The sequence below is a fragment of the Lagopus leucura genome, unplaced genomic scaffold, assembly GCF_019238085.1.
Source record: "Lagopus leucura isolate 7727_CA_CO unplaced genomic scaffold, USGS_WTPT01 Super-Scaffold_100065, whole genome shotgun sequence".
NCBI classification, from domain to species: Eukaryota; Metazoa; Chordata; class Aves; order Galliformes; family Phasianidae; genus Lagopus; species Lagopus leucura.
In genome coordinates, this window is record NW_024962309.1 from 596,846 (window position 1) to 620,692 (window position 23,847).

General features: G+C 40.7%; 1 protein-coding gene across 14 annotated transcripts in view; it reads right to left on the bottom strand.

The window, feature by feature from the left end:
* LRRTM4 (leucine rich repeat transmembrane neuronal 4) overlaps positions 1-23,847 on the bottom strand; it is a 419,106-nt gene that overhangs the window by 356,981 nt on the left and 38,278 nt on the right. Inside the window, exon 1 of one of the 14 annotated variants that reach the window (XM_042886895.1) lies at positions 2,497-2,696. The exons of the other annotated variants lie outside the window; for them this stretch is intronic. The gene's annotated coding sequence lies outside the window, so the exon portion shown is untranslated. Of the gene's footprint in view, positions 1-2,496; positions 2,697-23,847 lie in introns of those variants that run through there. 14 annotated transcript variants of the gene reach the window in all.

Here is a 23,847-nt window from a genome sequence, read left to right on the forward strand (position 1 = left end):
GCCTTTCAATAAAAACTCATTGCAGCTTCAAACGCTCTCTTACAGCGTGAAAACTGGAATGGCAGAAATTTCCTTCCTGCTCTACCCAAGGCACAGTGCTGCATAAAGATGGGTCACAGAGCTTCCTGTGGGATATATTAGAAGCATACCGTGAGAAATGGGAAAGTTCCAAAACAAAAGCCATCTTTGGCTTCATGTCCAAGGTTCAAGCCAAAAATGAAGCCCACAGCAAAGCCTTACTGGTCGAGGAAACAGGCTTAGATGTAAATGTTTGCTGTTATTTATATTTTAATAAAGAAGCCCTATTCATCTTCATGTACACCAGACGACTTGCCTTCTGCTCCAGCTACTAAGAAAAGTAATGCTCAGAAGGAATCAGCCTCAAGCAGCCAAAGCAGAGTTTTGGGCAGAACCAAAACTCAGTAGTGCTCCAGCAGAATGGTTTAACAAAAAAGGTACTCACTTCCCACTCCAGAAATTTCTTTAGGACTACATAAATAAACAATTTTGTCCTCTGGGTCTGTTTCTACCTCATTTCCCAGTGAATGATAAACTCTGAGCTATACAGAAGATGTAAATACAGACACGAACAATTCTCCATGTCATTGGAACTAAACATCAATTTCTTTGTTTAGGATGTTCTCTGGAGGGATTTTTAGAGTTATTTTTTTGTGATGGGGTCAACTCTTCTCTCTGTGTTCATACAGCACTGTGCATATGGAAGCCTTTAAGACCCATTGCAAGTAACACTAATAATGCAATAGGGACAACAAAGTAAGACAAGCAAGAACTTCTCACTTTTTGGAAACAAACAGCATCATAAATAGGATGATTCCTTCAAAAGCGAGTGGATATGCACTTCTAACCCAGAGAAGCAATACTGTCTTCAGAAAATGCTGGTATCCAGAGCTTTGTTTCACCCTTGCTCGACATCGAAGCAAGCTCTCTAAGCTATAGGACTCTCAGGAACTTCTGCTAACATCACACATTTTTTGGACAAGTGATTTGCTACCCGAACTTAAGCCTCCTCCTAAAAATGAAGAGCAAGGTATTTATGTTCCAAGTAACCAGACTTGTACCAACTGGAAAAAAGAAAAAAAGGAAACAGAGAATATTAACTCTCTCTGCTTCTTATTTTTATTGTCTTTACTGATTGGGAGAAGAGGTTCTAGGATGGGAACTCTTCTGTATGAGCTTTCTCGATGTCTCTGAGTGCAGGTGTCATAATTCGTGCTCTATCACAGGTGATGAGTTTCACTGAATTTGAAGGAAATTAAAAAACAAAACGAAACAAAAAAACCTGAAAGCATTTCATAAATTTATTAACATTGAAGAAATAATGCCAAAATTTTATAGAGAAAGATTCCTCTATAGATGTTTTCAACAGCACGCTTCTTGTTGTCTGTAATCAACTTTGGATTGAACTATTTATCAGCAATATTTCTTAAAGCCTGAGAGGAACTGGAACCCGTGTTTGAGTTATCCTGTGGAAGAAGATTCATCCCTAAGTAGACACATACCTACACCTGGCTGCATTGCAGCTCTGGTTGGGCAGGACAGAGAAATGCTTAGTCCACTCCAACAAGGAAAGGGAGAAAAAGCCTTCACTCCATTCCCTTCTCCTTTATACATCAGCTGCCATCCCCTACCAGATCCACACCTAAAACCTTCCTTACGTGAAACAGCTCCCCAGCATGTGTCAATAATTTGAATGATCATTTGGAATTCCTCCCTCAATCATTTTCTAGTAAAGCAAAAATTATTTACACTTATTGCAGCTCGGGCACATCCAGCTGCTGCTTCACCTACTCCTTCCACAGAACATTGAATCTCATAATGCAAAAAATGGAAGAAAAAAAATAAAATAAAAATGGGAATCGTGAAGCAAGTATAAGCAAGAGCAAAGGGAGGAGCTCTCCTTTTAGCAGCCTCAGTCTGTAAATTGAAAAAGAAAAAAGCAGCTAAATCAGCAGGAAGGAGAGCGCTGCTCCAGGTCTGCATCAGGCACAGCAGCCTTTCACAATGTGAACTTTGCTCAGGTGTTCCCTATTTCTTCCCAAATACAATGATTTAGCACCTTTTTGCCAGCTAGCAAGATGAGTGGGTCTGACAGGTTTCTGTGCCTGTGGTGTTGGGTGCTGACCTGGTTCCTGATCACCGTGCTCTGCGCTGCTGCTGTAAGCTCTATTTATAATCCTCCTTTCTGCACATCCACTCACAAAAATATTATCAGCCTGTCTGGGATGTGACCTTTTCCTTATGCAAGTATTCTGGCTAAAAACCTCAGCACCACTGCTGTCGTTCGTTGCTTCCCAGCTCCCTTTTCTAACAGCCCACGGACTGAGATCTGCGAGAGCTGAGAGGATTTTCAGAGACTGATTTCAAGCCTTCTAGAAATTCCTAAAAGCACAACTTTGGGGTTTTTCTATTTTTGTTTTAAAACAACATTATCTTGTTTTAGCAACAACATAAATTCAACAAATTAGATTTCCTTACCTTGGAAAAGGTCGATCTCCAAGAGATAGGAATTCTGAATAATACTTCATCTAACGTTCTCTCCCAAGGTTTAATATGAATCACCACCTGCAACTGTCTCTGAGCTTAGACAGCAAGTGGGAAACAGCAGCACTGTGCTGGATCACAGTCCAGGCTGCTCGGTGTTATTCTCCCATATTGACTAGTTCAGCTAATTAAAACCTTGTTTCCAGCTGATGATAGCTTTGGGGGAGGAAAAAAAAAAAAAAGCATCAAACTTTTCTTCCAAAATCACTGAGTCTTTGAATACTGTAAAGAGAAGTTGACCAAAAAAAAAAAAAAAAAAAAAAAAAAAAAAAGTAGATATTTGGCAGTCTCTCTTTTTTGAATGTAAAGCATGAAAGAAAGCATGTGCGTGCTTAAATCAGAACATTTTTCATGGGCTTTCTTTGCTCCTTTGACATGCCTCTTCACACAATAAGTTTGACAGTGACAGTCAAGAACAGATGAAGTGAGAAGCGAGAAAAAATGAATGTGCTATACATAATCTTGTAATTTGTTGCTGTTGTTGCATATCCGAAACAAAAATCAATTTTCTTATTGACAGTCCTCTCTATCCAAAATGCATATATCCTGCTTTATTGCCAGTGGTTTCTCTATTGTGGGCTCTTGCATTGATTTTTCCTGTTTTGGAAAGGATAAAAACCACGCTGAAGCATTCATTTTGGGAAGGGAGCATGAAATACTGCAGAAAGCAAACAACAAGAAGAGGCCACGTTCTGGGGACAAGGTTGAATTCCTGCAATATTTCCAAGTTGAAAAATCTACGTGACTATTTAGCAGCACCTGAAGATCAATCAGGACCATTTACACAGCGGCTGGACGGCTCTAATGAATTTGATAATAAGGGTTCTGGGAATTTGCATAGCCACATTTACATTGTAATGGTTACACTGACATTGCGTTGGGTGTGAAGGACCTGGAGAAATGATTGATGATGCAAGCAGCGAACCGGCGAGCTGCCCCGTGTTTCTGTCAAACCCGCTTTGTGCTAGATAACAGTAACTTTTGACTAATGCCTCTACTACAGAATTGCTGTGTATTCATCCCGGTGACTGAAAACACTCGGTTGATTTTTCATACTATTCTTGCTAAGAAGTTTTGAGCTTAAAGCTTACTAGTGTTCTGAAATTAAGATGAAAGTTTCATTCCTCGGTACAGTTCAGACCCTTCACTTAATCCTGGATATGCTACCGAAGGATTTTAGTTGGCTGCTTCAACCCCGGTACTGTAAGAGTTCCTCACTCCTTTTCATTCTATTTCCACTCATGTTGCTGTTCAATTTGCTGTCTTTGTTCATAAATGCACCTATGAGGTTATGGCCCCTATTAGAGTCATACAATTATAGAATCACCATGGTTGGAAAAGACCTCCAAGATATTATCCCGTCCAACCATCCACCTACCACCAATATTTCCCACTAAACTATGTCCCTCAGTACAACATAAAAACATTTCTTAAACACCTCCAGAGTCAGTGACTCCACCACCTCACTGGGCCATAAGAAGAACTGAACATGTTAAATACTGAGCCCTAAGAGTTTAAATAATACACAAAATGAAACCCTAATGAATTAAAAAAGGACAATGAGATGCCCATTAGAGAATTCACAGCCTAAAGCATTTGCTTCTACGCCCAAGCAGTTTTTACTGCATCATTCCTGAACCAGCAAGCAGTTCTGATAATTATGCAGCACTGTAGCCACACATACCTCCTCTCCTCCACTCAGGGTAAACTATTAATGAGTTGTGGATTATTTACATGTGATAAGTCTAATGCTATCTGACCTAGCTACTTCTGAACGCAGCAAACTGAATAAATCTCATTTCTGTCACATCAGCAAAGCCTGACAGGACATGAGTAGTTTTGAATGTTCCAGATGTGAGCAGCAGGTACAGCATTATACATATCTCCATGGACAGTCATCAAGTCCAAGCAGTTATTACTTCCCCTTATGTCAAAAGGAAAAGAAACCCGATTAAGAGAGGAACTGAATCCTAAATAAGGGATTCTGAGCATACCATCATGCTGGTTTAAAAAAAAAAATGAATAAATAAATAAAAGCAGATATGGATTTGTATTTAAAATGTACTGAATATTGAAAAACAAATACTGGTCCATCATCACATTAAGGGCTGTCACAACCACGGCTTGTATGTAACACTAATATATAACACTGCCTATCTACCAAGTGCTAGCTAAATGCATAACACTGTATGACACAATGAGTAATGGAAAAAGTATGATAGGAAACTCAACTGACCTGACACCCAAAAAACAATTTCTATATTCATTTCCAGGGCAATTCTGTTCCTCACTTGAATTTGGCAGCTCAGTTTTTATCGCAGGAACATACAAATAATAAACATGGGCTGCTAGATCTTTCCTTGAAACCACCCTGCCTCCATCAGAAAAAAAGGAAAGAAAAAAAGTAAAACCAAAAAACATTTGGCAACAAAATGACACTTGATCCTGTCAAGCTGGTGTGACACCAGCAGCCCCCCCTCGTTTGGTCTGCAAGAAATGCACAGCAGCGATCCACAGCGGTGCGCTACAATGATGTGGCCACACGTGATTAGCAAAGATCAATATTACTTTTACAAAGAAGGCACCCGCAGGTCCCCTCCAGCCAGGCGGAATTAAGGAGCGTGCATTTTCGCAGAGGATTGGGAACAGAATGCTGTGACACGAACGCAGCAGACCTCATGCTGTATAACCAAACGTGACTGCCACCTCCACGCGCTCATAGCACAGCCAGCCCTGCAGCCCAGCTCTGTGTCATGTACTGCTGGTGTTCCCACTGCTGGTTCAGTGTCTGCTAAACACTTACAACCACACAGCTGGCCTTTTGTTTTCGAAGTCAGCCTTGCAGCATATTCATCAACAGATGCTCAATATGCAGCTGTAGGAATTAGGGTTCTAGTGCAGGGTGAGACTCCTCTGTATCCTAGGTAGAGGGGTGAGAACATAAAAGCCTCTGCATCAGTTCATCTCAGAGTAAACTGAAACAGCTCCACACCAGGATGGTTTACACACTGAGAGCCAATCTGAGTGCCAGTGAAGTTGGAGAAGGCTCACTACTGACATAAATGAATACAGAATGTTTTCCGGTTGCCAGACCTGCAATACAAATAACAACCTGAACCAGACAACCACTTTGGCACAGATCTAAAGATTCATATTAGAGATTAGAAAATCACAGAATGGTTTGGGTTGGAAGGACCTCAAAGTTCATCCAGTTCCACCCCCTGCCATAGGCTGGTTGCCTCCCAGCAGCTCAGGCTGCCCAGGGCCCCATCCAACCTGGCCTTGGGCACCTCCAGGGACGGGGCACCCACAGCTCTCAGAGCCTTACCACCCATCTCTATACAGCTCCCAGGTAGAACTCAAAGCATCACACCAATGGCTGGTACCCAGACAAGTCTCACAAACATATTCACAAAATTATTTTGGCCTGAATTCAGATCAATCCAGCATATGAGCTTGGAAATAGGAGATATGAACAAGAACCTAAGAAAAATAAACCTAGTCATTGCATTTGAAATTTTATAACTCTCTACATTTATCTATATTCAGAGCGAAAGTTTGCTTATAAGACCCGGACAGCTCAAAGGGTCTTTTATCTGCAGATTATAGGTTCAAAGCCAATTTGTGTTAATAGCCACTTAAAGTTCATTTCCATTCAAAAGCTGTTAGGTATCATATGCATGTACAAGCTTTGACACAAAATTAGTTGCAGAGGTGAAAATTATCTCAGAAATATCTACAAGAAAGGGACTGACACTACACTGTTCTTAACAAGATAATTCAAGCCATGAACCAGCTTCATAGTCACCTACATAGAGTGCTGAGAAACAGGAATATTTCAGTGAAAAAGAGATGGAAATAGATGTAAAATCCTAAGGACTGTTTCAGTAAATATTTAAGCATTATTCTATGAAGTTCTATATATATTGAATGTTTAACCAATACTGTATGTATCTAAACATTATTACATACATATAATTCAACATTATCTAGCATTTTCTTAGCATCTCAGTCATGAAGGTTGCCAACTGACCATGCCTCTAAGTGCCACATCTCCATGGTTCCTGAACACCTCCAGGGACAGTGACTCCTTCACCTCCCTGGGCAGCCTGTGCCAATGCACTGTCACTCTTTCTGAGAAGAAACTGCTCTTAATATCCAACCCAAACCTCCCCTGGTGCAACTTAAGGCCATCACCTCTCATCCTATTGCTGTTACCTGGGAGCAGAACCCCTCCTCGTCACAACTTCTTTTCAGACAGTTGTAGAGAGATATGAGATCTCTTCTGAGACTTCTGCAGACTAAAACATCCCAGTTCCCTCAGATATTCCCCATAAGACTTGTGCTCCAGACTCTTCACAGCTCCACTGCCCTTCTTTGAACACGCTCCAGGTTTTCAATATCTCTCTTGCAGTGAGGGGCCCAGCACTGACACAGCACTCAAGATGAGGCCTCACCAGCGCCAGTACATAGGGAGGATCACCTCCTGCTCCTGCTGGCTGCACTATTGCTGATGCAAGCCAGGATGCCATCGACCTTCTTGGCCAGCTGGGCACACTGCTGGCTCATGTTCAGCTGAGTGTCAGCCAGCACTCCCAGATCCTTTTCTTCTGCACAGGCTTCCAGCCATTCTACCCCAAGCCTGCAGCAATGCATGGCATTGTTGTGACCAAACTGCAGGACCCGGCCCTTAGTCTTCTTGAACCTCAATGCAATTGGTCTCAGCCCATCAACCAGCCTGCCCAGGTCTCTCTGTAGGACCTTCCTACTCTCAGGCAGATTGACACTTCCTCTCAACTCAGTGCCATCTGCAAACTCACTGAGGATGCACTCAATCCCCTTAGAAGCGATTCTTATTGTGCTTGCCTCATTTGAACAACCAAAAGTTCATAAAACGCACAAGGAATGATCTTACCCCTCTCTAGAACATTCTGCGATACTAAAGATGTAACCTTTCAACAGAAAACCACGTAATACTTTCCACAACAGAATCATGTTTTGGATTATCCCAAAGCTCAAAGCAGTTCTTCTTACACTGCACTTGGGTGCAAACAGGTAAATGAACTCGATGCAAGGAAATAATACCAGGGCAATGTTTTTTGTGGCTGCTCAGTACAGACAGATCAGACAGCTCTCTAGTCTTCTGCATCTCTAAATGATTAATACAGATTGTGCCAACTGTTCTTTGTAAATAATTGGCCTAAGCTAAGGAAGAACGGTTAATTCCATGACAGAAATGTAGGCAAATGCTAACTGTTATTAGAAGTTTCTCTTTGAATAAACTTTATTAACGGTTTCTTCCCCTGCATGCAAATTTCAACAATTCTCACACCATAATTAAATTAGAATTGTTTATGCTTTAGAATATTTAAAGTCTGAAATTACAGGCAATAACTATAAAATAGAGTGATAATTAATGACAACAACTCATTCCTACGTAAACTGGGCTGAGGCTCTGCAGTTACAACACTTTTTATTCACAACAGCTACTTTATGGTACTTGAAATTACTCAGTAATTCTTCTAAGCTAATTTTTATTAGTATGGAAAACTTTCAATGGTAAGGGGGGAGGGGGGAAGAGGGAATTATTTATTTATATAATTAATATAATAATATAATTACTAAATAATTATAAATAATTACTTAATTATTTATGTTCACGTTCAGATTGCTCAAGTTTTAGGTCACTTCTGAATGCTTATGCTATGGCACTAAAAAAATATCACTGTAGTGGATTTGACTACAAGCAAATGCCTTCTCCAGACGATCAGGACCTTGACTGAGGCGTTAAATTAAATGACTCAGCAGCTGTCAAGGCATGATGCTGGAGATCTCTTCTACAGCTTGTGCAACCACTTTGGTAGCTCCAACCACTTCCAGTCCAGCACATCTCTTCACTGACACAAACTTCTTGTGCAACTTTGGTCAACAGCAGCAGCAAAAGTCTGCTAGAAGTACGAGCCTGAATTCCCCATGCTGTAAAAGCTGGTACAGCATCTAAATCTTGAGAAGTTTTTTTGTGTTTTAGCATGGAACAAAGCTTTAAATCATGGAGACTACAGTAAAATTGCTTTTGCTTTTTAAAAAATGGGGCTCTATACACCACAAAGTCGAGGGCAAGAGATCAGCATGGCAGTAGTTGAGGGATGACTGGAGACATCCAAGATAATAAAACCTATTAACTCTCCAAACTCCAGATTCCCCAAAATCATAGGATTAAAAAGAAAGCATTTTGGGATTTTTGAGCAACCTGGTCTAGTGAGAGGTGTCCCTGCCTACAGCAGTCAGGTTGGAACTATATGATCTTAAAGATCCCTTTTAATTCAAACTATTCTATGATTCTAAGATTCTGAATTTTGGCAGAGATCAGTTAAGTTTGATTTTAAGCTTCTGTAAACACAGGAAAGGAAAGGAGTAGTGAATTAAAAACCATGACGTTCCTCCCAACCCCAGGAAGTCAATACAGAATAGCAGACTGTCTCAGATACAGATACTTCCTTTACAAATAAAGGAATCTTTCATGTAAAATGAGTGTCAGCTACCTGGAGAGGTGGAATCAGTTTACCCCAGACAACTTTCACTTGGAGAATTCTCTTCTATTTTCCTGTTTCAGGTTCATGATGCTGCAGCTGCCAGATACCCACATACAGGGTGGGATTCTCAGCTGATGCAACTCCATGGAATTCCAAAGGAGCAAGTTTGGAAGAATTACAGTGAGCTGGCCCGTTAAACAATGCAAATACAAACAGAAACAACCAAATACCAAAGCCTAGCTCTGCTTCCATTCAAGCATGAAATGCTCCCCGTCAACACTTCCCTTTGCAGCTAAGCCAGCTGCGGGAGAGCTGACTAACCACCTGCTTTCATGAAAGGAAGGGCAAATGTGAACAGAAGTTCTTGAAATCACAAGAATCAATTCTGATACACATCAGCATGATTTGTATGACATGATGTGAGAGGTCCACCCTGCCCTGCAAATGCCTAATGACAGACAGGCACTGAAGAATTTATAGTCCAAACAGACAAGATCAATATAGTGTGAGACTCTCTTTAAAAGTGTAGAGAATTAATTGCTAGTATTATAGTCCAGAGAGAGAGTTAAAAAGCTGAAGTCACTGGACCTGCACTCCTCAATATCTATTCAGTTAGCCAGGAATCCATGCTACTTTTCCTATACAAGAAGGATTTAAATCCAATTAGACTCCCTATTTGGTTGGCAACATCTATCTGTGTATTTACATCACACTCCTTACGGTGGTATCTCATCATCTGTTCCAGGAAATCTTTCTGAGCACAGCTAGGTCACTCCGTGTCCATCCAGCCAATTATTTTAGGAGTGGTTAGAGATTTCCACTTTTGCAAAAGTAGTTTCTTGGCAACTAATAGAGCTCTGAGGAGACATCCCTCTTGATTAGAGCATAGATCTTTACTCTGACACCCCTGAACTTTTTATGGTTGGTTGGAAGTTCTGCAGGCACAGAAGAGATAACAAATTTCAGACTTTATCGGCTGAGGAATGAACATTTAGCTGCTGCTGCCACCTTGCTTCTCGTCTGGACTTGAGAAATGCATTGGTCAGCTGGATCCTGCTTTTGCCTTTGCCTTCTCTAGAGTGAAAGCATCATGCAAAGAGTGCAAAACATCACTTCAAGCTCCAGTAGGAGTCCTTTGTACCAGCATGGATTAACAGACACCTGGCGCCCTTTGACATCACAAGGAACAATTTGTCTTCACCTTGCAATAAGCATTCAGAACACTGCAAAGCAGCTGTTGCTCTTGAACCTGAGCTTGTAGCTCTCCTAGAAGCACAACTGTTCCTCTGGGGTGGAACAGTGGCTCAGAGGGTATCGATTTCAGCTCTCTCCATCCATCCATAACCTCCCACTCACAAAATCCTGCTTGGATTTGTGACATTAATGGAACACGGAAGGTTTTTTCCAGTCCAAGTATAAGGACTAACAAACCTGTTATTTAGATTTGTTTCAACTAATCCAGGTCATTTAAACTGGAATGAGTATAAAGAAGGAGCAGCTATACAATAGGCACCTGACCAAACATACTGGATAAGAAAATGATGAGAGAGCTTGTTGGTGCATTAGCAGGCCTTAATCTCTTCTGCCAATGCATCTGCAGCTAGAGACTGCAGTGTGAATGAAGCTATGATGCATCCTCACTCATTTCTGCTTTCTTCCTTTACTAGCATCAGTCTATTAGTACACAATCCTGTGTTACATGTATCAGCTTAACGACATCGCTTCATACAGAGGGAGCTTGTGATTTCAGTCTCTCTCCTACTCACACATAAATCCACAAGGGCAGCATCCTTTCCCCAAAGCACGCTGCAAATGCTAGTTTGCTCAAAATACAGGGCTGGATGCAGAACTCCTGGCTCATACTGCAATCCCAACGCTTATAAAACATAGACGATTTCCAGATTATTTCCTGAGTGCAGCTGTTGAAGGTGTTGAGTTGGCAGAGTGGGAAAATAGATGTGTTGTTTATCTGCAAAGCAGGTACAGTGTGAGCATCATTGGTCCCAGCTTCCTCATACTGCCCCTGCCAATGTGTTGTACCTCATCCATGGCTGGGCTAAATTCCAGCCAGCGAGCTGAGAATGAATGGGGCTGCATCCTATTATCAGTCCTTGGAGCAATACAATCCCCTCAGTTTATGAGCTGTAAAATATGTACTTCTACCTAGTGGCTTCCTAGGGCTAGCATCTTCAGCACTGAAATCAGCAGAGCCTTGCCAAGGTACACTGCAGAGTGCATAGGATAACACAGAGGAGCTGCAGGGCTGGTAAAGGGACACAGTGTAGACAACTCCTTGGTAAACAGGGCTGAATGGCAAACAGATTTCCTGGCATTTTTTTCTGTTCATCAGATGGGAACAATAACATTTGATTCTTTTTTTTTTCTTTTTTTTTTTTAACTGCCCAACTGAAAATTTGATGCAAGGCAATTTCATGCATTGCCATTTACAACTCACCTCATCCTAAATGCCCATGATTCTCAAACTTCTTAATAAATAGATATACACATACAACTACACTCGAGCCTATAGTTTTTCCCTAAAATTGGTTTAATTTCACTTTCTAGAAACCTACTCTTTAAATGCTTGAAAATTTTATACAATTCCTCCACATGCATTACCAACTGACTACATAAAAATCAACCTCCAGATCAGAAGAAACCAAATATTTGCTTTCAGTTTCATTAGGAAAGATAACAAATTTCTCCTCCCTTCTCAGAGAGGATGAGGTGAAACTACACGACTGAACAACCTCACTTTACTGCCCCCTTATCCCACAGTAAACAAAATGAAATATGGCACAGCACAACTCTCCCAGCATCTCACCCTGGAGGAACATTTACTAATTTATTGGCAGTTGATGGGGCCAGAAAAAAAGAAGGTGGAAAACAGAAACATAAGGAAAGCCTGTCCATACCAAGAGTTTTTCACCAACTGGTTTGGGGATCAGGCATGAGCTGGTGCAAACCAGCATCTGGACTATAGACTTCACTAGGCAAAACCCAACTTCCTTTGGTTGAGCACTTAAAAACTCTGAGTTGTTCAGAGTTTTTGTCCAGTCCTTTACACCTGGCACTCTGAAGTGCTTTCAGATTTGCCTCCTAGCACCTAAACACCAAGTCTTTCAGCAGAATTTGCTGGTTTCAAAATAAAGCTTGATGCATTTATGAAAGGATCATACAGCATGGTTAGCAGGAAGAGAAAAGCATGAAAGGTTCATTCAAATATAATATTTCCAAGAGTGATTTTCACAATGCAGTTTTCCATAAGCAAAAAAGTATATGCAGTCCTTAGCAATGCAATCATTCTTGGGAATATCGTTGGAAATTATGGCTTTGTAATGGTAATAGCTGGAGGTTTCAGGCAAAATCTAAGCTCCAGTTCAGTAGATGTTGAACAAGCACAGATGAGCAGATGATATTAACCTAATTTGTATATTGATACTTTGTTAACAGACTGCAAAAAACAAAGATGAATTTACTTTCCAAGGTCACATAAAAAGCAGCTGGTGACAGCAGGGTTTTTTCCAAGCCTCCTGGTTGTCATTCCAATAGCAATCCACTTCTGCACCTGCCTCCCTGGTCTGGGTGTCCAGCCATTCAGCCAAACACCTGATGCATGCACAACACTCTGGATTCAAGGAGACAAGCATGGAATTCATTTCTCCAATCCACTTTTAAGCACTAAGGGAAAGTCAAAGCAACCTAATGCCTAAGCTACTTCTCCTTTCTATACTAAATAATATTAACAGAGCTTAATAAACCTAAGATTCTCCAACTTCCCACTTCCCATGCACAAAGCACATTATTAATCTTTCTCTTCAAGGCCGTTGCATCCCACAAGTAAAGCTTAACTCCCCCTTAAAAATGAAGGTGCCTTTCTTTTTTTTCTTTCTCTTAAAAAAGCCAGCAAATTAACAACAAAAAACTCAAGCAAACAAAAATGATAGAAATTGCAATACACTAAAGGATTACCTGAAGCTGAGCTGCATACACTGTGCCTCCTACAAAAGATTTACCAAGTTGGCTATTAATTCCAAGAAATCACAAGGAAAGTTGGAAGTATATTTCTTTGAATGGGAAACCTGTACTCTGGCACAGCAAGCAGAAAATTGGCTGACACAGCAGCAGCAGTTGAATGTAATGGGTTACCCATACGGGCTCCTTAATCTGAAAACCAAAGCTAAATTTGCTTCGTCTAGTTTCTGCTGCATTCTCTTTTCATTCCAGGAAACATCCAGCCCACTCCATTTCATTTCCTGACCTTCCACCACATCCCCCCACCTTTTTCAGGAGGCTCACTTTTATTTGCTAACATAGCATTTGCCAGTCCTTTCCTAGCATACGTTACTGTGAAATATGCTTGATATTTAAAACGTACAGTGAACTCTGGAATTAAACTTAACAGCAGACTGCCTCTATATGAAAGAGAAAATAACAGTTACTTATCTCTTAGATTACTAAATTCAGAGATTACACGGTTATGACCAGCAGATCCTTTATCTTTCATTCCTAGCTATGATCAGTGTCATTAGCACAAGAAAATCTCAGTGTGCTGAGAAAAATATCCCCCGTCCATGTACTGTTTGCATTCAAGTTGGGCCATCTCTCACTTTAAGCTGCAGATATCTCTTTCTGCTCTGCTGTCTCAATACAGCTTGCAGCTCCTCTGCACAGCAGAGCGCTGGGGCAGGTTGGGGAATTAATTTCAAGCAGTTGGTTCACCAAATCCCATGGGAACTGTGCACTGCAATAACCTCAGCAGCTGGTGCTCCAAGTGAAAGGTACACTGCTTTGACCCTGCCTTTAGAAAAAGAACAAAATAAAAAGCAAAGCAATATGACATAAGAAGAAACAAGAACAGAAAACACTTTGCCGTGTGCATCGCTGCTTTTGGGGAAAAGCAGCCACACGACAGGGCTGTCAGTCATCCTAATTAATACACCATTGAGATGCACTCAAATACTGTGATGAGCAATACAACAAAAGCTGAACAGAAATACTCAACTCTCTTTACAGCTCTTACTCTGATACAGATTAAAGGAAAATACCACTCAGCCTGGATGATTGATTACATTTTCATTTGGTAATGAAAATTCTTCTAATAATTATGTTTTGCCAAGAAGTGCACAAGTTCCCCTTCTGAAAGGCTGGTTTCTGAATACAGAGAAGGTAGAAGAGCGGAGGCTAACATCTGTTTAATTTATAACACACTGCCTGTAATAGCCTTACAACCATTCATAATTTAAGAAAGTTTCCTTCATAAACGCCAACAATTTTTGTTTGGCAAGCTATTTATTTGCTAACAGGACATCTCAGCCTGCTTTATTGACCTCGTAGGGTACCTCCATTCACTGCCAGATGCTAACAAGAATCCCACTGTGGCACTGCAAAAAATATCAAAGTTTCTGTACAATTGATTCTAGTTGTATTTTACAAGAGATTGATTCAACCGACGCCAGTTACACTGCTTAAGCCACTTATTCACATTCCCCAGATAAAGCCTAGGATTATTTAAAGCTTTAATGTTGCTGTTAGACTACCAGGGCTCCTGTACTATAGAGTAAAAGAATGCAAAGTGTTTTCTTGAAGAAAAAATTGCAACCTTTACAGGAACAGAGGGCTGTGCACGTGGAGGCAGCACAGAGCGAAGCACTGCTCCAGCACTGGGCTGTGGTTCTGCTGTTACAGGGAACTGCATGAAGCATATGTCACTAATTTGGGGAACCTCTTTTGTGCAGAAGGGGGCAGGGGGAAGCAATAAACTAAATAAAAAATCCCAATCCACAGCTCTTCATGGAATCAAGGCAAAAGGCTGCACTGTACTCCATCCCAGCATGGGGTGAAGAGACTGGTCCACAACATGTACTCAACTTCTCACCTGTTCCTTTGCCACCTGAGATGTCAGCAGCCACATAAACTTTTCTGAGGCATCTGATTCCTCATCAAACAAGACAGCTTCTTGTGCAGTAACCTTCAAAGCATTAGGGAGCATTGCTGAGAAGCAGCAGTGATGCACTGGAGCTGGGAGGACAGTCCATGGAGATTTAATGTTGTGCAGCCACTGAAAACATGGGAAGGCAATTATAGCTACTGCAAATTGCACTGAGAACATCAATAGATCAAGGCAGTGATCCAGCAAAGCACTTAAGCACGTGCTTAACTTTAAGAGCTCACTCCTCCCAGGCTTGAGCCTGCTCCATCGCAGAGGAACAGCAGAAATCTCATCAAAGGAGAGTGGTGTGCACTACTCCTACAAGCAGCAAGGTGGGCCAGCAGGTAGATGGTCAGGGCAGACTAGCAAAACAGTCTCAAAGTTGTTTTGCAGACTCCAAATGCCTCACCCTGAAGAAGAATTAATAGGAAACCGCCAACCAGTGCAGCAGATCAAATGAACTCAAATGAGTACAGTAACTACAGGAAGAAAGGTTTCTAATTGGCATCGGGAACTTGCTGGAGTTGTTAAGTAACTCTTAAATAATCATGAGATTTGTGATATTAAAAATAATGCTCTGGTTTTGTATCCACATACTTTTTGCTGAAGGTACCGAAGTGCTCCAAGTAAGTTCAGCTTCATAATTCATCCAACAATTCTTCTTGCAAATATACCACTGTCTTCCCATGTTTGCTGAAATGCATGATTGATGGTTTCTGAGAATTTAAGCATTTTGGAGCCTGATTTCTTGTAGCCAAGAGTTTATTTATAGGATAAGCTCTAAAAGCAGACAGAACAAAACATAAATAGCAGAAACTTAAGCAATGGGATTTTCTTAAAGGAAAAGAGAGACAGGAGAAATGCGTTGCATGCATATGGAATTACAGCGGGATCTAAATACCACGTTGGGCATCTTGAGAAATTCCAGCCTAATTTTACTATTTCTATCTTCTTTTAATAAATTATCCATATGAAGGTTCCATTTTCAAGTATTTTCTTAAACTACTCCACATGATTTATTACGTATATCTCTGATTGCCAACTGCTCCTCATTATTTGTTGCCATCGTTACTTTGGCAACACGCAATTTGTTGCCTTCATTGTGAACTTGCAGCCAAATGAGGGAACAGAAGAATACTGAGCAAGCCTGGAATTAATTACAGAAGATGAAATGCTTTTACGGCGGTTCACTTTATACCGTTTCTTTCAGTATTAATGCATCAAGCAGAATTTTGGTACCCTGAAACTTGGGATTTGCTTCGGGATTAGCTCTTAGAATACAGATATTCAGTCTGTGTCTTGTGTTGGCTTTGTGAGAGTGCACGTAGCAGATTTGGGCTGATGCCATTCTTCAAAGTCTCTAAAAAACACTCCTTGCTATTCCTTTTCCCTTTTATTTAATTATAGATGCTTCCAGGAGATGCTTATTTCTACTGAAGGCACAGTAAGACACTAATCACGGCTGGACTACTAAACATTTTAAATAAGAATCAAGTATAAATAATAAGGTTAAGATTCTGAGTTGTGGTCCATGGAGCCGGTTGGTACTCATCTACAGAACGTGAATAAAAGAAATATCCTACGTAAATACACTGTTTTCATTGAAATTATCCTAAGGAATTAATAACTGAAACAGCGAAAGAACCTCTTAAGTCATTGGAAATAGAACACTGAAGTCAGAAGGCGCTCATTTTCTGTTACTATAATGAAAGGACTTAATGTCAACAAGAAAAATTCCAAATGAAAATGTTGAAAGTTCTCTCCCTGCAAGAAGATCCAGTGATGGAGATGCTGCATTAACTATGTAACTTAACGAACTATTTTTTTGCAGAGCATCCTCCCATCCTCCTGCAGTCACCCCTAACATCCCAAAATTATGAGAAACCTTCAAGTGCTTAAGGATTTTGGAATTAACAAGAACACTGCATTCCTACAGAGCTGTGACCAAACAGCAGAGGGAGGAAATTGTGAAGTGTATGCACCAGGTTAAGGTATGATAAATGACTGTGAAGTTGTTAAGAAATTCTTGCCAAAACAGCACCAACAGACAAGACACCATTCTCCTGCCTCCCATCCTCAATTCCGATTCTTTGATAACAATTGTTTATGGAAATGATCTGACTAAAGTACTAAATAGCTTTTTAATTAAAAATATGTTGGGTTTTCTTTTCAGTTTAAAATTCTACAACTCCAAAGCAAAAAAAAAAAAAAAAAAAAAAAAACAGAACAAGACTCTCCTTTATCCAGCAGTTAATAACAGAGCTGATGTTCGGTTGCAGAGGAGGAATATTAACCAGTTAGTTACAGAGATGGGCAGCACAAGCAGATGAGATGAGAGGACTCCCACATCCTGTTGGCAGCTGCCAATTCATAATTACTACTAGGCTCTTCATCAATGTTCCGCTGCCACTGGCGTAAGATAACTTCATCCATGTCCTTGTCAAACTGCTGAACATTCAGGGTATAAAATATAGACATAGATATAGACTTTATTTTCTCCTTGGAGAATTTATGTACCATTACATTCCATTATATTTTGAACATTTAAATGACGTTGAATCAGTGATCACTAAACCAAGCTCCTTCTTATTCAGCAAGGGTAGGATCTTTGACCTCCAACTGCCTAGAAGATGAATCCTTTTATAATTCTGACAAATTATTACTTCTCTGCCTTGACTTTTAATTAAGCATTTGGAGTCAGCAGAGCTGAATCATAACTTCACTCTAGCTATAATTCCTAACTTCTAAACACAGCATTATAATACCTTTCAAACACGACAAACACACATCCTGAAAACGAAACAAACTCATTATTGTGCCCATTCACCATCAAAGAAATGGCCTGGGTTATTTTATTTCATTTTCTGTCCAGAAGGGGATAATCAATGGAATGCATCACTTCATGACACAGCTGCTATAATGCAGTCATGAAATGTTGCTGATATTCAGAAACAAACACTTTTCAATTTGTAAAATCTCTGCAAAATACTTTCCTTGAGCCAGCTATTAATCAAAGTAAGTTATGGCAGAAGTTTGCTGTCCCTTTTTAAAAGTTCCACATCCTCACTTTTTCTTTTTACTTTTTTTTTTTTTTTTTGCAAACAAGCTGGGAGGACAACACATACAGTATGTGTTTGGATAAGGCATAAAACCTCACCGTGTCGATGTGAAACACAGAGCAATGTGTTGGTACTCATTCCCTTGGGAAGAGGCAATAGCAACCACTGTTAATGAGGTCTTGAGTATAGCGAAATTTTAGCACTACAAATAAAGAAAATGGAGTTTCTTCTTTCAGGTTTTTATTTAGAAAGTGATACGCAACCATTGTGCTGCTATGAAAAAGGTGGCGATAAAGGTAAGAAAGAAGGAGCAACTCTTAAAGTGAAGCAGTATACAACTATAAAGGCAAATTTTCAGTAGAGAAAAGGATGAGAGACTTACTACCTCATCAGAGGATACATTCCTTTACACTAACTTGGGTAAATGGAAAAACAACTCTGCCTTTATTAGTTTTCACAGAATCACAGAAAGGCTGGGCTAGAAGGGACCACAAGGATCATCAAGTTCCAACCCCACTGCCACAGGCAGGGCCACCAACCTCCAGAGAGACAGCTATTAATTAAAACCCTAAAAATGCCCTACGTGTCAAGTCAGGGGAAGTATGCATACTGTATAAGCAACAAGAAGTACCTAATCACATTAATGTCTTCTTTCTGCTTCGCTGCACACACAGGAGTTCAATTCTACAGGCCAATTTCAGTTTACATCATTTTTCATTGAATTTTCATTTTGGGGCATCTGCAGTCTCTCTACTCTGCCCTCGTGGGGGCCCATCTGGAGCGCTGTGTCCAGGGCTGGAGAACCCAGTACAAGAAAGACAGGGGGCTGTTGGAGAGGGTCCAGAGGAGCCACAAAGATGATCAGAGGGCTGGAGCACCTCCCCTACAAAGACAGGTTAAGGGAGCTGGGCTTGTTCACCTGGAGAAAAGAAGGCTGCGGGGTGACCTCACTGCAGCCTTTCAGTACCTAGAGGGAGCCTACAAACAGGAGGGGAGTAAACTCTTGGAAAGGGCAGATAACAGCAGGTCAAGGGGAAATGGTTTGAAGTTGAGGGAGGGGAGATTTAGGTTGATTGTCAAGGGGAAGTTCTTTGCTATGAGAGTGGTGAGGTGCTGGAACAGCTGCCCAGAGAGGCTGTGGATGCCCCATCCCTGGAGATGTTCAAGGCCAGGCTGGATGGAGCCCTGGGCAGCCTGGTTTAGTATTTAATCAGGAGATTGGTGGCCAATGGTTGGAGATTCATGATCCTTGAGGTCCTTTCCAACCCCGGCCATTCTGTGAGTCTGATTTTACCAACAGATTTAACAAAAGCACAGGGACTCCTGTACGCTTAGGGATTTGGGTTTTTTTGAATTTCGCTGCAAAGTCAAAGCTCGGATGCATAGTGAGCAAGGCCAGCTAGCAAGATACAGCAGCAAACTGGGATACCCTTAGTTTTTGAGAATACGTTAATACAATTCTTCTTTGTACATTATTAAAGATGATACAGGTGTTAATTCCATTTACCCATGACTAATAACACTAGGAAAATTAAATCCCTTGAAAACAATCGTCATTTCACAAAAAAAGGACTTTAGACAGTAAAATAAAGGACACAACTCTGCACTACCCTTCCTAAATATGTCACTGGATATAATTTAACTGCAGAACAATCTATTCATCTTAATTATTAAATTAAGAAAAACACATCATTTGCCGGGTTAATCAAAATCTAGAGCTATAGGAAAAAACAAACAACAAAGCTTGTCATTTATTCTATTGCAGTTACTTCCCAAATTAAACAGGTGAGTCATAATCATCAGCTGACCAGCATCACTTACACCTACACCTGTATTTCACTGAAGGCTATTTACTGTGCCTTGAACATTACTGATACCTGAGCCTCTCAGAATAATGCAATAATGAAACCAGAACCAAGGAGAAGCAAGTTCCCTATGGGTCCCATTCCCTATAGGATGGGAAGACAAAGGCTTAAAAACTATTGTCATGGATTTTCAAACACAGTTCTGCTCAATAAGGCACTGGAGAAAGAGATGAAAATTGCTGCTTGCAAACAGTTAAATGCAATGCATAAGTACCTATGACATACTCGATCTCCAGGAACATGACCAGCTTGCACAGCAGGTGCTAAGTACATACACCAAGTAGAAAAACAGTAACTCTACTCCTCTGAAAGTTCCTAGTCCATCCTCCTAGCTCCATCTGTAAAGAAATCTGGGTACTTATAAGGTAGGACACAGAAGGTCATAACAGACTGAATGTGGCTTTTAAGCAGTCCTTTTCAGCATCCTTTAACCGAAAATAATTCCAGAACATGAAACTGCTGGACTGAGTTTAACATCAAGTTATTACTTTGCTTCTTCCTCTAAACAGTGCCTTTCCTGGGGGATTTCCAAGTGTCAGTCATGAATCAGCTGTTTGTCAGAGCTCCTGCCATTTAGCAACAGACCAGATAGAAAGGATGGAGCAAGGCACCAGGAGCTGCCTTCACTCAAGTGTCCAAAGGCTGTACAGACAGAGGAGATATTTCACAGGGATAGCCAGACAGCTGCAGACAGACAGCCTTGCACCCTCCAAACCTGTTGCTCAGTGTTGCAGATGGGGCTTCTCTAATTCTCATTTGGGATTCAGTATTCATGGCAGTAAGTGAGAAATGCAATGCAAGGAGCCAAGGAACTGAAAAGGAGAATGTTGTCATCAGTTACGATAAATGGATCTTTCTGGGAAAGACCTGAGAAAGGACAAAAGTAGATTAAGAAAAAAAAAAAAAAAAAAGAGGAAAAACATGGGCTGGTCTCTTTACACATAAGGAAAGGTTCTGAATGAAACATAACTATTTGCTGAAACTAAAATAAATATAAGCTTTAATGTAGTTGGAGAGAAGCTACACGACCGCTATCAGCCTTACGTATTACTGTTTAAAAATTACAGCTACATGTGATGCGAGGAAATATTGTAAGCCCTGTGGAAAACAGTGTTACTGTTACAGATTGCCTTATCTGAAGTCAGAGGAATCATACAGGGAGACAGAGTGGGAATATGATGAGGCATTAGCACAGGCTGCCCAGGGAGGTGGTGGAATCACTGACCATGGAGGTGTTTGAGAACCATGGAGATGTGGCACTGAGGGACACGGTCAGTGGGCACGGTGGGATGGGTTGGGGTTGGACTTGGGGAGGTCTTTTCTAACCCCAATAATCAATGACATACGTGTTTTTTTCTGTACAGATTCTTTTATCTGTATTTCTCTCGTCTGAGTCTGATCTGAAAACAGTTGGTGAGATTGTTGGGGTTTGGGTTTTGTTTGTTTGACACTGCAAGTTTCCACACACCCAAATTCCCTCAGCAAAACTGTTGGTTTTCATGGGGTTTCTTCCCAAGATAAAACACAGACTGTATGATGTCCTTTCGTACTGTTGCTCATCAAACTCTAAATCTTTTTTTCAAAAAAAGATTCAAGGGAAATTTATCAATGAGGGCTGTAATGGAGTCCTTGCCAGGTAGCAAAGCTGCAAATCTCTTATCCACATTTTCCCTTAGAGTCTGTCTGCTTGAATGCCTTCACTCTGCTTTCACCACCACGAACAGAAAGCAGAACATTGTTACAACCAGAAGGTACATCAAGATATGACAAAGACCTCCTGAACAGACATGAGTGCATTTCAATTAAAACTTGGGCTTTGCTGCACTAATTGTTCCCATTATGTTAATATCATAATTGCTGCCATTTTCTTACATACTTTTGCTGCTCCTAACAAAATAGAAAAGCAACCCATAGAGAACTTGAGAATGTCATGAGAAGTTCCAGAGGCAGAGAACAGGAGGTACAGTTAATTTGTGAGAAGATTTTGCTAGAGTACTGTGGAATAATGCAACTCATTAACTCTCCATTAAGTTTAGGAAGCCACCCTTTTAAATCATAATTAAAAGATACTCTCTCTCCTCTCCTCCCCCCTCAAAATAAAAGTCTATCAAGAATGTCTTCTGAATAGATATTACAATGAATTTTTCTGAAATGTAATTGCTAATGGATTAATAATTGGATAGTTTGCTTAATAGAAAAGTGCTTATTATTAATAGAATTGCTAACAGTACAAGGTATAGCTAATGATCCCTCACTTTTTAGAACTGATACACAGAGGAAGGAACACACTGCACAACCCCAACAAAAGCATATATTTTCTTTTGTTCTTTTCTCACTCCTCTTTCCCTTATTCTCTGCTCCTAGAACTCTGACACTGGACATCAGCACTATTTGCACCTGGAATGAACTACTCATACCTTGAAATGTGATATTAGGTAGTATTAAAGAATCATCATCTTCCTTCCATGCCTAGGAGCTTATATAGAGGGGGCATTTTTATGCAAGTCTGCAGCAAGCTAATAGCAGCAGCCCTAGCTAGACCGTGTTTCTTAGCTGTCTCTTCTAGAGAAGACCTTCACACTGCTTCGTGCTATGCTGTGTTGTGCAAGCATGAAGTTGCACTGAATATTCTAGCTTCTCTTCCATATGGTAACATCTGAGATATGTTCCAGTGGCACTCCTGGTCAGCCATCACCACCAGCAACTTTTGGTGGTTTAACTGAAGATGCATCTCTCCATAGGCACACATATCTTCCAAATCACTATAATAGCAGGCAGCATGTGATAGATTCTCACCCCTGACTTCTCCACAGGGTGAAGGAAAAGCAAAAAGCCACAGACAGGGACCAATAAAACCAACAGCACTGACTGAGCAAGACTCAACAGCACCTAACAGTGGTACTCACGACAGGCTCTCTGCAAAGGAACAGCAGTTGGCAACACAGTAAACACAAAATAAATAAGATTTCCAGATATGTCTTGAAACTATTCTGTTCAAGTCACTGGAAACTTCTTAGCAGTTTCATAGGATTTCCCATTCCCAGAATTTAGCTTAAATATGGCACGTAAATAGAGTGAGAAAATAAAGAGCATCAATATTGTCTCTGACTACAGCAGCATATCTAAATAGCCAGAAACACATCTCTTAACATCATCTTTCTTTCTCTGGAGCTAATAAACCAATTTCAAATTACTTGTAAACTGTCTAAATAATGAGTGACCTACTATTAAAGAAGGCTAAATGGATTAGCTTAACTGCAGTTCCTATAGCAAGACTGTTGATACAGAGGGACTGATTTTGGTCTATTCTAAGTTTGATTTACATCATTCTGGCAGAGTAAAGGGGAATTAAATTAACATAAATGTGATCTACGTCCACTTAAAAAATCCCTTCCTGCTTCTGTGTTGAATAAAGGTAGCTTACTGTAAATAAGGCTGAGAAAAATGACATTCAGGTTGCTACCTTGGCAAGAGAATAAGTAATTCTCAGGGTAAGCAGTCGAAAGCAGAGTAATGTTAGCACCTGACCTGTGAAAGACATAAGGACAGTGAGTCCAGCTCCTCCTTTAGCCAGGGAGACTAAAACTGGATGGCCTGATGCCTTTCCTACTTAGCAACACGAAAGCAGAGAACTGGAATTAACATCACCAGCAGAAATGACCGTCCCAGATTCAAGCTTAGTTTCACGACCATAAGGTACCAGCAGTGTATCAAAAAGGAACAAAGCTCAGCACACTGGAAGCTAAATGCTGTGAAAAAGATTGAACAAAACCCAATTTAAAACTGGGATTCTTGCCTTTTCCCACAGCTGCAGCTCGCGTTGCCTGCTTTTCCAGCTGCCTTCCTGCAATCAGATACAGAACCTCTGCACCCAGGAGGACCCATCCTCTTAACTC